Source organism: Arachis ipaensis, chromosome B10 (genome assembly GCF_000816755.2).
Source record: "Arachis ipaensis cultivar K30076 chromosome B10, Araip1.1, whole genome shotgun sequence".
Taxonomy (NCBI): Eukaryota; Viridiplantae; Streptophyta; class Magnoliopsida; order Fabales; family Fabaceae; genus Arachis; species Arachis ipaensis.
This window is the reverse complement of record NC_029794.2, coordinates 42,527,560-42,544,174: the sequence shown is the minus strand read 5'-3', so window position 1 is coordinate 42,544,174 and position 16,615 is coordinate 42,527,560.

The window sequence follows — 16,615 nt, the reverse complement described above, 5'->3', positions numbered from 1 at the left end:
AAGGTAAAATATCCATTATGGCTAGCCAATGCGGTGTTGGTCAAAAAGTCAAATGGAAAGTGGCGGATGTGCACCGATTACACCGACCTCAACAAAGCCTGCCCAAAAGATCCCTACCCACTCCCAAAGATCGACACACCAGTTGATGCCTAGTCAGGCTATCAGTACCTCTCCTTCATGGACGCTTACTCAGGATACAACCAGATCCCAATGTATCAACCCGACCAAGAGAAGACATCATTCTTGACCCCAAAAGCAAACTATTGCTATATAGTTATGCCCTTCGGACTCAAGAACACAAGGGCTACCTACCAAAGACTGATGAACAAAGTCTTCGCCAACCACATCAGAAAACTAATGGAGGTTTATCTAGAGGCCATGCTGGTAAGAACACAAAGTGAGGAATCGTTGTTATCAGACCTCACTAAAGTGTTCGACACCATAAGAAAGCATGGTATGCGACTTAACCCTGCAAAGTGCACCTTCGCGGTAGAAGCTGGCAAATTCCTGTGCTTTATGCTCACCCAAAGAGGAATCGAAGCAAACTCAGATAAGTGCCAGGCCATACTTCGCATGAAAAGTCCGACCTGTGTCAAGGAGGTCCAGCAGCTCAATGGAAAACTAGCGGCTCTGTCTAGGTTCCTAGCTGGATCAGCCTTAAGATCTCTCCCCTTCTATAAAACATTAAGGAAAGGAAAGAGATTCGAGTGGACCCCTAGAATACGAACAAGCCTTCCAAGATTTCAAGAAATTTCTGGGGCAACCACCTGTCCTTACTCGCCGTAGGAAGTCGGGCAATAGCATCAGCACTAGTCAGAGAAGACGAAAGTGGGCAACAACCCATCTACTTCATCCGTAAGGCTTTACAAGGGGCTGAATTAAACTATCAAAAGATAGAAAAGTTCGCCTAGGTCCTCATACTCACTTCCCGATGACATCGAGCATACTTTCAAGCTCACACCATCATAGTACGGACCAACCAACCCATAAAGGGGATCTTACAGAAAACAGACTTTGCTGGAAGAATCCTACAATGAACAGTCGAGTTGTCCGAATTCGACATCAAGTATGAAGCTCGGACAGCTATTAAATCCCAGTACCTGGCCGATTTTGTCGCAGAGTATACTGACACCCCGGGTACCCCCACAAAATGGAGCCTTTATGTATATGGCTCTTCAAACAAAACCGGGAGTGGCGCAGGCATCATTTTAGAAAGCGATCAGAGAACCCAAATTGAGCTCTCCTTAAAGTTTGAATTTCCTGCCTCAAATAATTAAGCTGAATATGAAGCACTACTGGCTGGTTTGAGGCTGGCTAAGGATGTGGGAGCTCAAAGGCTTACCATCTTTAGCGACTCCCAAGTAGTCACTTCGCAAATAGAAGGGAGCTACCAAGCTAAGGATCCCACTATGAAAAAATACCTTGAAAAAACCAAAGAACAGCTCAGACAATTTAAGGGATATGAGGTCCGACTCATACCCCGAGAACAGAATGCCCGAGCTGATGCACTCTCAAAACTAGCCAGCACCAAACCAGGGAGCAACAATAGAACTCTCATCCAAGAAACACTCCAAAGTCCATCAACCTTGGAGGAAGAAAAGATCCTAGCCATATCAGGATAGGATCAAGGATGGATGACTCCCATAATCAACTATCTCAAGTCAGAAACACTTCCCACAGACAGAAAGGAGGCAAAAAGGCTAGTACGAGAAGCACAGTACTACACCATAATACAAGATGTCCTATATAAGAGAGGAATCTCTACACCTCTCCTAAAATATGTCCCTACCTCCGCTACAAGGGAAATCCTTGAAGATGTCCACAGTGGCATGTACGGCAATCACCTTGGGGCACAAGCCCTTGCCAAAAAGGTACTCCGAGCTGGGTTCTACTGGCCGACCTTGCAGAGGGAAGCAACAGAGTTTGTCAAAACATGCCCACCATGCCAGAAGCACGCCAACTTCCACATAGCTCCACTTGAGGAGCTCATCTGCGTTTCTTCACCTTGGCGATTCGCAAAGTGGGGGCTCGACCTCCTTGGACCCTTCTCCCAGGGGTCCGGACAAGTCAAGTTTCTCATTGTAGGCATAGACTACTTCACAAAGTGGATTGAAGCAGAGCCATTAGCTAATGCCACCGCCCAAAGAAGTCAGAAATTTCTATACAAAAATATTGTCGTACAGTTTGGGGTCCCATGCTCCATCACCACAGATAATGGTACTCAATTCACTGACATAGGCTTCAGAAATTTGGTAGCTGATTTAAAAATCAAGCATCAGTTCACCACTGTAGAGCACCCACAAGCCAATGGACAGGCGAAAGCTGCCAACAAAGTCATACTGGCCGGGTTAAAATAGAGATTACAGGACGCCAAGGGAGCTTAGGCAGAAGAGCTCCCACAAGTCCTATGGGCATATCGGACAACACCACATTCAACCACTGGAGAATCACCATTCCGACTTGCTTACGGAATGGAGGTAATGATTCCCGTGGAGTTAGAAGATGGATCTCCTAGGACGATCTTCTACAATGAAGATACCAACCCCCAAGCTCAAAGGGAGGAGCTCGACCTACTTTCAGAAGTCCGAGAAAGAGTTCAGATTAGAGAGGAAGCCTTAAAGCGTCGAATGGCTCTGAGATATAATCGAAAGGTAGTCCAGTAAAGCTTCTCCACTAATGACCTCATTTTAATCCGAAATGATATCGGAGCAGCTCGGTCAGGAGAAGGGAAGCTAGTAGCTAACTGGAAAGGACCATACCGAGTAGCAGAAGTACTGGGGAAAGGTTACTACAAGGTGTCCGACCTCGTAGGGCGAGAGCTACCAAGGTCATGGCATGCCTGTAACCTAAGAAGGTACTATAGCTAGAGAAAAGTAAAGATCTTAGGTCAAGGGCACTCTTTTTCCTAAAAAGGTCTTTTAATGAGGCGCCAGGTCGAGATCTAAGAAACTGCCCGACCTCTAAGGGTAAGCACTCATATGTACATACTTATATTTATGTTTTTATTTCATTTATTATTCAAATGAAAGTCGCGAATTCCCTAAAAAGTTTTCTACCAAGGCGCATTAATCTAAGGTCATAAAATGCAAAAATTCATCACCCGATTACAAAGAGGTCAGCAAGGTGAAAACCAAATTCATCGACCGATTACAAAGAAGTCGGCAAGGTGAAAGTGATAGAAGCAGATTAATGCAAGAAGTTATAAAAATAACCCATAAAAAGTGACCTGACGAGGTCTGACTAAAAATAGATTACTAAAAATAACTTAATAAGGCCCGACAGAGAAGTTAGACCAACGAAAGGATCACTAAAAAGGGACGAAGACATCTCGCAAAGGCCAAAGAAAGGCTGAAAAGCCAAAACAGAAGTGCCTAGTTGATGACAAGTCATCTTATGCTAGTTTTACAAGCAATTTTCATTAGTTTCATTAGGTTTTATGCACTTTCTTGCACAATAAGTAAGTAATTGGAGTGGATTTTCATGATTATGTTGAATCAATCAAACATCATTCATTTTACAAAAAATCATAGGTTTTATGCTAGAATTAATTGATTTTATAAATGATGCAAAGATCTTGTTATTTTGGTGAGGCTTTGATGCATTTGTTTGGTTGATGATAGGTGAAAAGATAAAGGAAAGAAGGAGAAAGCACAAATTAAGCTCAAACAGAAGAAAGAAGGATTTTGGGATACACTTTGAAGTTTGAGCACGCTTTGTTCTTCATGAATTAATACAATTACTACTATTTTTCTATTCAATTCATGCTACTTCTTCTCCAAGATATACTCTCGTACTTAATACAGAAAAATTCAAAAAAAAAATTTTCAAATTATGTCTTTTCAAGTCAATAATACAGAGAATTGAAGATTCAGAACATTCAGCAGGGGAATTACACAGAAAAAGCTGGGCGTTCAAAATGCCCAGTGAGGAAGGAAAACTGGCGTTTAAACGCCAGCCAGGGTACCTAGCTGGGCGTTAAATGCCCAAAAGGGTAGTATTTTGGGTGTTAAACGCCAGAATGGATACCATTCTCGGCGTTTAACGCCAGGATGGCACAAGAGGGAAGATTTTGTTTTTAATTCAAATCTTTTTCAAATTATATCTTTTCAATCATATCTTTTCAAAATCAAATCCTTTTCATTTTTTTTTACTATTTTAAAAAATCCTTGCTACAATTAATGATTTAATTCAAAATTTTCAAGTTGCTACTTGCCTATTAAGAAAGGATCAAATTTTAAATTCTAGAATCATGTCTTTTAATTTCTTGTTAGTCAAGTAATCAACTTTAATTTTAAGAATTTCTTGTTTTAAATTGATTTTCAATCATATCTTCTCAATCACATCTTTTTCAAAAATAATTTTCAAATCGTATCTTTTTTATTTCTGATATCAAAATCTTTTTCAAAATCACTTAATTACTTTCTCAATTTTAACTTTCAAAAATCATCAATCAATTTTTTTCAAAATTTCTTTTAATTATTTCAAAATATTTTTAAATTTCGAAAGTTCTTCCCTTCTTCTCACATCCTTCTATTTAAGGACTAACACTCCTCCACTATCAGCAATTTGCACTCTCTCTCTATAAGTTTGAATTCTCTCTTCTCTACCTCCTCCTTCCATTCTTCTTTTCCTCTGACACCTCAAGGAATCTCTATATTGTGACATAGAGGATTCCATACTTTCTTCTCCGCTCTTTCATATGAGTAGGAGCAAGGACAAAGGCATTTTTGTTGAAGCTGATCTTGAACCTGAAAGGACCTTGAAGAGAAAGCTGAGAGAAGCTGAAGTACAACTCTCTATAGAGGACCTAACAGAAATTTTCAAACAAGAAGAAGCCATGGCAGCCGAAAACAACAACAATGCCAACAATGCAAGGAAGGTGCTTGGTGACTTTACTGCACCTACTCCCGACTTCTATGGGAGAAGCATCTCTATCCCTACTATTGGAGCAAACAATTTTGAGCTTAAGCCTCAATTAGTTTCTCTAATGCTACAGAATTGCAAGTTTTATGGACTTCCATTGGAAGATCCCCATCAGTTCTTAGCTGAATTCTTGCAAATCTGTGACACTATCAAGACCAATGGGGTTAACCCTGAGGTCTACAGACTTATGCTCTTCTCTTTTGGTGTAAGAGACAGAGCTAGGATATGGTTGGATTCACAACCTAAGGAAAGCTTGAACTCTTGGGAAAAGCTGGTCAGTACTTTTCTGGCTAAATTTTTTCCACCTCAAAAATTGAGTAAGCTAAGAGTGGAGGTCTAGACCTTCAAACAGAAGGACGGTGAATCCCTCTATGAAGCTTGGGAAAGATACAAGCAATTGATTAGAAGGTGTCCTTCTGACATGCTTTCAGAATGGAGCATCATAGGTATCTTTTATGATGGTCTGTCTGAACTGTCCAAGATGTCATTGGACAGCTCTATTGGAGGATCTCTTTATCTGAAGAAGACGCCTGCAGAAGCTCAGCAACTCATTGAAATGGTTGCAAATAACCAATTCATGTACACTTCTGAAAGGAATCCTGTGAATAATGGGACAAATCAGAAGAAAGGGGTTCTTGAGGTTGATACTCTGAATGCCATATTAGCTCAGAACAAAATATTGACTCAGCAAATCAATATGATTTCTTAGAGTCTGTTTGGCATGCAAGCAGCAACAGGCAGTACCAAAGAAGCTTCATCTGAAGAAGAAGCTTATGATCCTGAGAACCCAGCAATGAAAGAGGTGAATTACATGGGAGAACCCTATTGAAATACCTATAATCCTTCATGAAGAAATCATCTAAATCTCTCATGGAAGGACCAACAGAGGCCTCAACAAGGCTTCATCAATAGTAATGGTGGAAGAAATAGGTTTAGCAATAGTAAGCCTTTTCCATCATCTTCTCAGCAACAGACAGAGAATTCTAAGCAGAGCCACTCTGACTTAGCAACCATAGTCTCTAATCTAATTAAAACCACTCAAAGTTTTAAGACTGAAACAAGGTCCTCCATTAGAAATTTGGAGGCACTAGTCGGTCAGCTGAGTAAGAAAGTTACTGAACTCCCTCCTAGTAATCTTCCAAGCAATACAGAAGAGAACCCAAAGAGAGAATGCAAGGCCATAAACATGTCCCACATGGCCGAATGCACAGAGGAGGGAAAGGCAGTGATTTCCACTGAGGAAGACCTCAATGGACGTCCATTAGCCTCCAAGGAGTTCCCTAATGAGAAACCATGGGAATCTGAGGCTCATACAGAGACCATAGAGATTCCATTGAATCTACTTCTACCATTCATGAGCTCTGAAAAGTATTCCTCCTCTGAAGAGGATGAAGATGTTACTGAAGAGCAAGTTTCCAAGTACCTTGGAGAAATCATGAAGTTAAATGCCAAGTTATTTGGTAGTGAGACTTGGGAGGATGAACCCCCCTTACTCACCAAAGAACTGGATGACTTGACTAGGCAGAGATTACCTCAGAAGAGACAGGATCCTGAAAAGTTCTCAATACCTTGTACCATAGGCACCATGACCTTTGAGAAGGCTCTGTGTGACCTAGGGTTAAGCATAAACCTCATGTCTCTCTCTGTAACGGAGAAGCTAGGGATCCTTGAGGTACAAGTGATGAGCGGATATTTTATACGCTTTTTAGGGTTACTTTCATATAGTTTTTACTGTGTTTTTAGTTAGTTTTTAGTTATTTTCAGTAGTTTCTATGCAAAATTCATATTTCTGGACTTTACTATGAGTTTGTGTATTTTTCTGTAATTTCAGGTATTTTTCTGGCTAAAATTGAGGGAGCTGAGCAGAGATCTAATTCAGGCTGAAAAAGGACTGCTGATGCTGTTGGATTCTGACCTCCCTGCACTCAAAGTGAATTTTCTGGAGCTACAGAACTCTAAATGGCACGGTTCCAATTGCGTTAGAAAGTAGACATCCAGGGCTTTCCAGCAATACATAATTGCCCATACTTTGCTCAAGGATAGATGACGTAAACGGGCGTTCAACGCCAGTTCCATGCTGCAGTCTGGCGTTCAGCGCTAGAAACAAGTTACAAAGTGGAGTTCAACGCCAGAAAAGGATCCAAAGCTGGCGTTGAACGCCCAAGACAGCCCTATGCATGTGATTAGCTTAAGTCTCAGCCCCAGCACACACCAAGTAGGCCCCAGAAGTGGATTTCTGCACCATCTATCATAGTTTGTTCGTTTTCTGTAAACCTAGGTTACTAGTTTAGTATTTAAACAACTTTTAGAGGTTTATTTCGCATCTCATGACATTTTAGATCTAAACTTTGTACTTTTTGACGGCATGAGTCTCTAAACTCCATTGTTGGGGGTGAGGAGCTCTGCAACAACGGTGATCCACCAACATACAGCTTGCCATAGGAGGACGTGCATGCGTGAATCAAAAAACAGAGGAAAGCAGAATTTCAGAAGACAAAGCATCTCCAAAACTCCAACATATTCTCCATCATTGCATACAAGTATAATTCGTGTTTTGCCCTTTTATTCCTTGCAATCAAATTTGATAAATGAATTATTTTATTATTTTCCTGACTAAGAGTTACAAGATAACTATAGATTGCTTCAAGCCAACAATCTCCGTGGGATCGACCCTTACTCACGTAAGGTATTACTTGGACGACCCAGTGAACTTGCTGGTTAGTGGTACAAGTTGTAAAAAGTGTGATTTACAATTTGTGCACCAAGTTTTTGGTGCCGTTGCCGGGGATTGTTTGAGTTTGAACAACTGATGGTGAATCTTGTTGCTTAGATTAGGAAATTTTTGTCTTTTAGGTCAGAGTCTTTTATTTTCTTTTCAAAAATTTTTGTCTTTTGGGTCAGAGTCTTTTAAGTTTGGTGTTTTCTTGTTGATTTTCCTTTGTTTTTCGAAAATTTTATTTTGGTTTTCTAAAAATTTTAAGTTTGGTGTTCTTTCTTCATGTTCTTGTGTTCTTGTGAGTCTTCAAAGTATTCTTGAGTTTTCCTTGTGTCTTGATCTTAAAATTTTTAAGTTTGGTGTTCCTTGGTGTTTTCCCTCCAAAATTTTCGAAAACAAGGAGCATTAGATCTAAAAATTTTAAATATTGGGCTATCTTATTGTTTCTCTCTGTCCTCTTTAAATTCAAAAATATCTTTTCTCTCTATTTTTAAAACAAAATTTTTGAAATTTATTTTTAAAATTCAAATTTTTTTTTAAAATTTAAAATCTTTTTCAAATCATATCTTTTTCAAAACTTCCTGACCACTTTCTCTCTCCTCATTTTTTCGAAAATCTTCACCTATTTTTATTTATTTTATTTTAATTTATTTTATTTTCGAAATAATTAAATAAATAAATAAATAAATAAATAAAAATTTTTTATTTTACATCATCTCCCTTTCTCCATCATGGATCTAAGTGGAAATGAACAGTCCAGGAGGACTTTGGGGTCATATGCTAACCCCTCTACTGCTTCATATGGGAGTAGTATCTGCATACCCTCCATTAGAGTCAGTAGCTTTGAGTTGAATTCTCAGCTCATTATCATGGTGCAGCAAAGCTGCCAGTATTTCGGTCTTCCACAGGAAGAACCTACAGAGTTTCTGGCACAGTTTTTACAAATTGCTGACAAAGTACATGATAAGGAAGTAGATCGGGATGTCTACAGATTATTACTGTTTCCATTTGCTGTAAAAGACCAAGCCAAGAGGTGGTTAAATAACCAACCTAAGGCTAGCATAAGGACATGGAAACAGCTGACAGAAAAATTCCTGAATCAATACTTTCCTCCAAAACGGATGACACAGCTAAGGCTGGACATCCAAGGCTTTAAACAAGGAGATAATGAATCTCTTTATGATGCCTGGGAGAGATACAGAGAGATGCTATAAAAATGCCCCTCTGAAATGTTTTCAGAGTGGGTTCAGTTAGACATCTTCTATTATGAGCTTACAGAAAGAGCTCAGATCTCTCTAGATTACTCAGCTGGTGGATCTATCCACATGAGAAAGACAATTGAAGAAGCTCAAGAGCTCATTGATACAGTTGCTAGAAATCAGCATCTGTACCTAAGCAGTGACCCTTCCATGAAAGAAGAGGCTAAAACAGTAACTACTGAACTCAGTCCTGCAGAGCAAGCTGCTGAATTCAATCAGCAATTGGATTTTCTAACAAAGCAGTTAGCTGAATTCAAGGATAAACTACAAGAGACAAGGATGGCTAATATAAACATGGAAGTACAATTAAAGCAAACAAAGCAGTAGCTATCAAAATAAATAACAGAAGAATGCTAAGCAGTTCAATTAAGAAGTGGGAAAGCACTAAATACCCCACTTCAAGGCAGCGGGAACCCAAGAAATGAGCAAACCACCCAAAATCCATCTGAGAACAGTAAGAGCCCAGGGAAAAATAATTATGGCGCTAAAACGCCAGAAGTTGGGTGGAAGGCTGGCGCTGAACGCCCAGACCATGCTCAGGGCTGGCGTTCAACGCCAGAAACAAGCAAGGATCTGGCGTTGAATGCCCAAAAGAAGCTCAGTTCTGACGTCTAACGTCACTCCAGCTTCTAACTCTGGCACTCAATTGTCAGTGAGGGATCAGACACACACAAGTGCTGATAACAACCCATCTAAAAAGGCTTCTTCAACCACTTCTGTAGGAAATAAACTTACAACAACTAAGGTTGAGGAATATAAAGCCAAGATACCTTATCCTCAAAAACTCTGCCAAGAGGAGCAGGATAAGCAATTTGCTCACTTTGCAGATTATCTCAGGACTCTTGAAATAAAGATTCCGTTTGCAGAGGCACTTGAGCAAATACCTTCTTATGCCAAGTTCATGAAAGAGATCTTGAGTCATAAGAAGGATTGGAGAGAAACTGAAAGAGTTCTCCTCACTGAAGAATGCAGTGCAGTCATTCTGAAAAGCTTTCCTGAAAAGCTTAAAGACCCTGGGAGTTTTCTGATACCATGCACATTAGAAGGTAATTGCACCAAGACAGCTTTATGTGATCTTGGGGCAAGCATCAACCTAATACCTGCATCTACTATCAGAAAGCTTGGTTTAACTGAAGAAATTAAACCAACCCGGATATGTCTCCAACTTGCTGATGGCTCCATTAAATACCCATCAGGCGTGATTGAAGACATGATTGTCAGAGTTGGGCCATTCGCCTTTCCACTGATTTTGTAGTGCTGGAAATGGAGGAGCACAAGAGTGCTACTCTCATTCTAGGAAGACCCTTCCTAGCAACTGGACGAACTCTCATTGATGTCCAACAGGGGGAAATAACCCTGAGAGTCAATGTTGATGAGTTTAAGTTGAATGTTGTCAAAGCCATGCAGCATCCAAACACATCAAAAGACTACATGAAAGTTGATCTTATTGACTCTTTGGTAGAAGAGATCAACATGGCTGTGAGTCTCGAATCAGAGTTGGAAGACATCTTTAAAGATGTTCAGCCTGATTTGGAGGATTCAGAGGAAATGAAAGAGCCTTTGAAATTTCCTCTGGAAGAGGAAAAACCTTCAAAACCCGAGCTCAAACCATTACCACTATCCCTGAAATATGCATTTCTAGGAGAAGGTGACACTTTTCCAGTGATCATAAGCTTTGCTTTAAATCTACAGGAAGAGGAAGCACTTATTCAAGTGCTAAGGACACACAAGACAGCTCTTGGGTGGTCCATAGGGACCTTAAGGGCATAAGCCCAGCTAGATGCATGCACAAAATCTTATTAGAGGATAATTCTAACCAGTGGTTCAACCACAGAGGCGGCTAAATCCAGCCGTGAAGGAAGTGGTGCAGAAAGAGGTCACCAAATTACTGGAGGCTGGGATTATTTATCCTATTTCTGACAGCCCCTGGGTAAGCCCTGTCCAAGTTGTCCCCAAAAAGGGAGGCATGACAGTGGTTCATAATGAAAAGAATGAACTGGTTCCTACAAGAACAGTTATAGGGTGGCGCATGTGTATTGACTACAGAAGGCTCAATACAGCCACCAGAAAGTATCATTTTCCTTTACCATTCATAGACCAGATGCTAAGTTCTGAAAAGATGCCAAGAGACCAACCTGGTTTTAAACTGGGAAAAATGTCACTTTATGGTGACTGAAGGGATTGTCCTTGGGCATAAAATTTCAAACAAAGAAATAGAGGTGGATCAAGCAAAAATAGAGGTAATTGAAAAATTACCACCCCCTGCCAATGTTAAGGCAATCAGAAGCTTTCTGGGGCATGCAGGATTCTATAGGAGGTTTATAAAGGATTTTTCAAAAATCGCAAAACCTCTGAGCAATCTGCTAGCTGCTGACACGCCATTTGTGTTTGACACAGAGTGTCTGCAGGCGTTTGAAACGCTGAAAGCCAAGCTGGTCACAGCACCAGTTATTTCTGCACCAGACTGGACATTACTATTTGAGCTAATGTGTGATGCCAGTGATCACGCCATTGGTGCAGTACTGGGGCAGAGGCATGACAAGCTTCTGCATGTCATTTATTATGCTAGCCACGTTTTAAATGATGCCCAGAAAAATTACACAACCACAAAAAAAGAATTGCTTGCAGTGGTTTATGCCATTGACAAGTTTAGATCGTACTTGGTAGGATCAAAGGTGATTGTGTATACTGACCATGCTTCTCTTAAATATCTACTCACAAAGCAGGATTCAAAACCCAGGCTCATAAGATGGGTGTTACTTCTGCAAGAATTTGATATAGAAATAAGAGACAGAAAAGGGACAGAGAACCAAGTGGCTGATCATCTGTCCCGGATAGAGCCAATAGAAGGGACGTCATTCCCCTCTCTTGAAATCTCTAAGACCTTTCCGGATGAGCATTTGTTTGCCATTCAGGAAACACCATGGTTTGTAGACATTGCAAACTACAAAGCTGCAAGGTTCATTCCCAAGGAGTACAGCAGGCAACAAAAGAAAAAATTAATTACTGATGCAAAGTACTACTTGTGGGATGAACCCTATCTCTTTAAGAGATGTGCAGATGGCATAATCCGTAGGTGTGTGCCTAAAGAAGAAGCACAAAAGATCTTATGGCATTGCCATGGGTTGCAATATGAAGGTCATTTCGGAGGTGAGCGAACAGCCACCAAGGTCCTCCAATGTGGCTTCTACTGGCCTACACTCTACAGAGATTCCCGAGAGTTCGTACGTAACTGTGACAGTTGCCAGAGAGCTGGTAATTTACCTCACAGTTACGCCATGCCTCAACAAGGAATCTTGGAGATTGAGCTGTTTGACGTATGGGGTATTGATTGACCTGCCCGTGGAACTAGAACATAAAGCCTACTGGGCAACCAGATTCCTAAACTTTGATGCCAAATTAGCTGGAGAAAAAAGATTGCTCCAGCTAAATGAGATAGAGGAATTCAGATTCACTGCATTCGAAAATGCCAAGCTTTATAAAGAAAAATAAAAAAGTGGCATGACAGAAAGCTGTCATCTAGAATCTTTGAACCAGGACAAAAGGTTCTGCTGTTTAACTCTAGGCTCAGGCTATTCCCCGGGAAACTGAAGTCCCGGTGGAGGGGACCATATGTGATTACAAGTGTATCACCATATGGTTATGTGGAGCTTCAAGATATTGATTCTGACAAGAAGTTCATTGTTAATGGACAGAGAATCAAGCACTATCTTGAAGGCAATGTTGAGCAAGAGTGCTCAAGGCTGAAGCTAGATTAAAAGCTCAGCAACGTCTAGCTAAAGACAATAAAGAAGCGCTTGCTGGGAGGCAACCCAGCCATGGGGCATCATTTCCTCTAAGCATTTTGCCCTATTCTTGATTTTAGTTCTTTATATAAAGTTCACTGATACTAAGGTAAAGAGTCAATTGTATAAGTTCACAGGGTTACAGAAGGATTCTGCACACAAAACAGAGAAAAAGAGCTCACTGGCAAGAAAACGCCAGTAAAAGTCTATTTTGGGCGTTCAACGCCCAAAAGAAGCATCCACTGGGCGTTGAACGCCAGTAAGGATAGCCATCTGGGCGTTAAACACCAGAAAGAAGCATCTTCTGGGTGTTGAACGCCAGAAAGAAGCTCCTTCTGGGCGTTTAACGCCAGATTTACAGCGTCCTGGGCGTTTAGAAAAACGCCCAGTGACAAAGGAGTTCCTGGCGTTCAACGCCAGAAAGAAGCAACAGCTGGGCGTTGAACGCCCAGGAAAGGCAGCATTTGGGTGTTGAACGCCCAAAACATGCAGCGTTTGGGCATTCAAACGCCAGGATGGTGGGGAGGAGGTAAATTCTTTTAATCTTAATTTTCATGTTTCAATTCATGATTTCTTGCATAAACATGTTAAAACCCTGATTTCTAAAATCCCTAATTTCTAAAAACCCTTCTTTAAAAATATTAAATGTATCTTAATCCATAAGCACAAATCCTTTTTTTTCAATCCAATTCAACTCTTTTTCAAAATTTTCAAAACAAATCTATCTCTTTTCATTCAAAAATCTTTTCAACTAATCAATATCTTTTTCAAATCTCCCTTTTAAAAACCCATTCGGCCTCCTTCCTCTCATCCACCATCCTACACTAGCTCTTCTTCTATCCCTCTCTTTTCTTTTCTTTTGCTTGAGGACAAGCAACAGTTTAAGTTTGGTGTGTTTATCCGTGACCACTAAACCATACCCACTAAGATCATGGCTCCTAAAGGAAAACAACCCACTCCAAGAGGCAAGAAAGAGAATGTTCCAAAACCACTTTGGAATCAAGGGAAGTTCTTAACTAAAGAACATTCAGACCATTATTACAAAATAATGGTTCTAAGATCAGTGATCCCAGAAGTTAGATTCGATCTGAAAGAAGACGAATATTCGGAGATCCAGGAGCAAATCCGAATCAGGAACTGGGAGATCCTAGCCAATCCTGAAACGAAAGTGGGAAGGAATATGGTCCAGGAGTTCTATGCTAATATGTGGCATACAGACAGGCAAAGACTATCTGGATCTGCTATCTATGATTATCGGACCTTGGTCAGAGGAAAGATTGTTCATACCCACCCTGACAAGATCAGGGAGATCCTAAAGCTACCTCAGCTGAAAGATGATCCAGACTCCTTCAATAGGAGAATAATGAGAACAGACAAGGGCCTGAATAAGATTCTAGAGGATATATGTATCCCTGGAGCCAGGTGGACCACCAGCACAAAGGGTGTCCCAAATCAACTCAAAAGAGAAGATCTCAAACCAGTCGCTAAAGGATGGCTGGACTTCATTGGGCATTCTCTGCTGCCCACTAGCAACCGTTCTGAAGTCACTATTAGAAGAGCAGTGGTGATCCATTGCATCATGATGGGAAAAGAAGTGGAAGTTCATCAACTGATTTCAACTGAATTCTACAAAATTGCAAACAAAAATTCCAAAGATGCCAGGTTGGCTTATCCAAGCTTGATTTCTATGCTCTGCAAGGACGCTGGAGTAAGGATGGGAATAACTGAGTATATCTTAGTTGAGCGGCCAATCACCAAAGCATCAATGGAAAAACAACAATCACAGGATGACCCCATCAAGAAGAGAACACAGGAAATTCTCCCAGAAATTCCTCAATCTGAATACTGGGAGTATCTTGAAACATCTATTACCAAGATGCAAGAAGCTATGGAACAAATACAGAAAGAACAGAAGGAACAAAGTAGCATTCTTTGCTATTTGCTTAAAGAACAGGAGGAACAAGGGCGTGATTTAAGGGAATTAAAGCGCCAGAAATTATCTCTTGAAGGACCAAGCACCCCGCAGATTAGAGGAACATCCACTTCCCAGAACAAAGATTGTTAAGTTCCAATCTTAGCCTTAACTCTGTGATAACTGTTCTTCTTTTAGTTTTACCTTAGGAGTCATATAGTAGTAATTAGTATCTATATTTTTTATTTTATCCCCAATTAAGCTATAATTTAATTTTATCATCATCATTAAACATGAATAAAATAGAAGAATTTCTTTAGAATAAGAGGCAATATTTTTTCGAGTTTTTAATAAGATAAATTCTAATTGTTTAGATGTGGTGGCAATGCTTTCTGTCTTCTAAATGAATGCTTGAACAGTGCATATGTCTTTTGAATTTGATGTTTAAGACTGTTAAATATGTTGGCTCTTGAAAGAATGATGAACATGAGACATGTTATTGATAATCTGAAAAATTATAAAAATGATTCTTGAAGCAAGAAAAAGCAGTGAATACAAAAGCTTGCAAAAAAAAAAAGAGCAAGTAGAAAAAGCCAATAGCCCTTAAAACCAAAAGGCAAGGGTAATAAAAAGGACCGCAAGGCTTTGAGCATCAGTGGATAGGAGGGCCTAAAGGAATAAAATCCTAGCCTAAGCGGCTAAACCAAGCTGTCCCTAACCATGTGCTTGTGGCGTGAAGGTGTCAAGTGAAAACTTGAGACTGAGCGGTTAAAGTCAAGGTCCAAAGCAAAGAGAAGAATGTGCTTAAGAACCCTGGACACCTCTAATTGGGGACTTTAGCAAAGCTGAGTCACAATCTGAAAAGGTTCACCAAATTATGTGTCTGTGGCATTTATGTATCCAGTGGTAATACTGGAAAACAAAGTGCTTAGGGCCACGGCCAAGACTCATAAAGTAGCTGTGTTCAAGAATCAACATACTGAACTAGGAGAATCAATATCACTATCTGAATTCTGAGTTCCTATAGATGCCAATCACTCTGAGCTTCAATGGATAAAGTGAGATGCCAAAACTGTTCAGAAGCAAAAAGCTACCAGTCCCACTCATCTAATTAGAATCTGAGCTTCACCCAAAAACTCTGAGATATTATTGCTTCTTAAATTATTTTTATTCTATTTTATTTATCTAGTTGCTTGAGGACAAGCAACAGTTTAAGTTTGGTGTTGTGATGAGCGGATATTTTATACGCTTTTTGGGGTTACTTTCATATAGTTTTTAGTGTGTTTTTAGTTAGATTTTAGTTATTTTCAATAGTTTCTAGGCAAAATTCATATTTCTGGACTTTACTATGAGTTTGTGTGTTTTTCTGTAATTTCAGGTATTTTTCTGGCTAAAATTGAGGGAGCTGAGCAGAGATCTGATTCAGGCTGAAAAAGGACTGCTAATGTTGTTGGATTCTGACCTTCCTGCACTCAAAGTAGATTTTCTGGAGCTACAGAACTCCAAATGGCACTGGTGCACGAAATTGTGTTCCACGTTCTTTGTACTTGTGTGTGATTAACAATATATAATTGTATTGAATCCTCTTTGTGGCTCTATGTGTGGACACAACTCCGTTCAACTAACCAGCAAGTGCACTGGGTCGTCCAAGTAATACCTTACGTGAGTAAGGGTCGAATCCCACGGAGATTGTTGGTATGAAGCAAGCTATGGTCACCTTGTAATTCTCAGTCAGGCAGATATAAAGTGATAATGGTGTTTTTGAATATTATATAATAAAATAGGGATAGAGATACTTATGTAAATCATTGGTAGGAATTTCAGATAAGCGAATGGAGATGCTTTTCGTTCCTCTGAACCTCTGCTTTCCTGCTATCTTCATCCAATCAGTCTTACTCCGTTCCATGGCTGGCTTTATGTGATACATCACCACTGTCAATGGCTACTTTCGGTCATCTCACGGGAAAATGATCCAATGCCCTGTCACGGCACGGCTAATCGTCTGGAGGCATCACCCTTG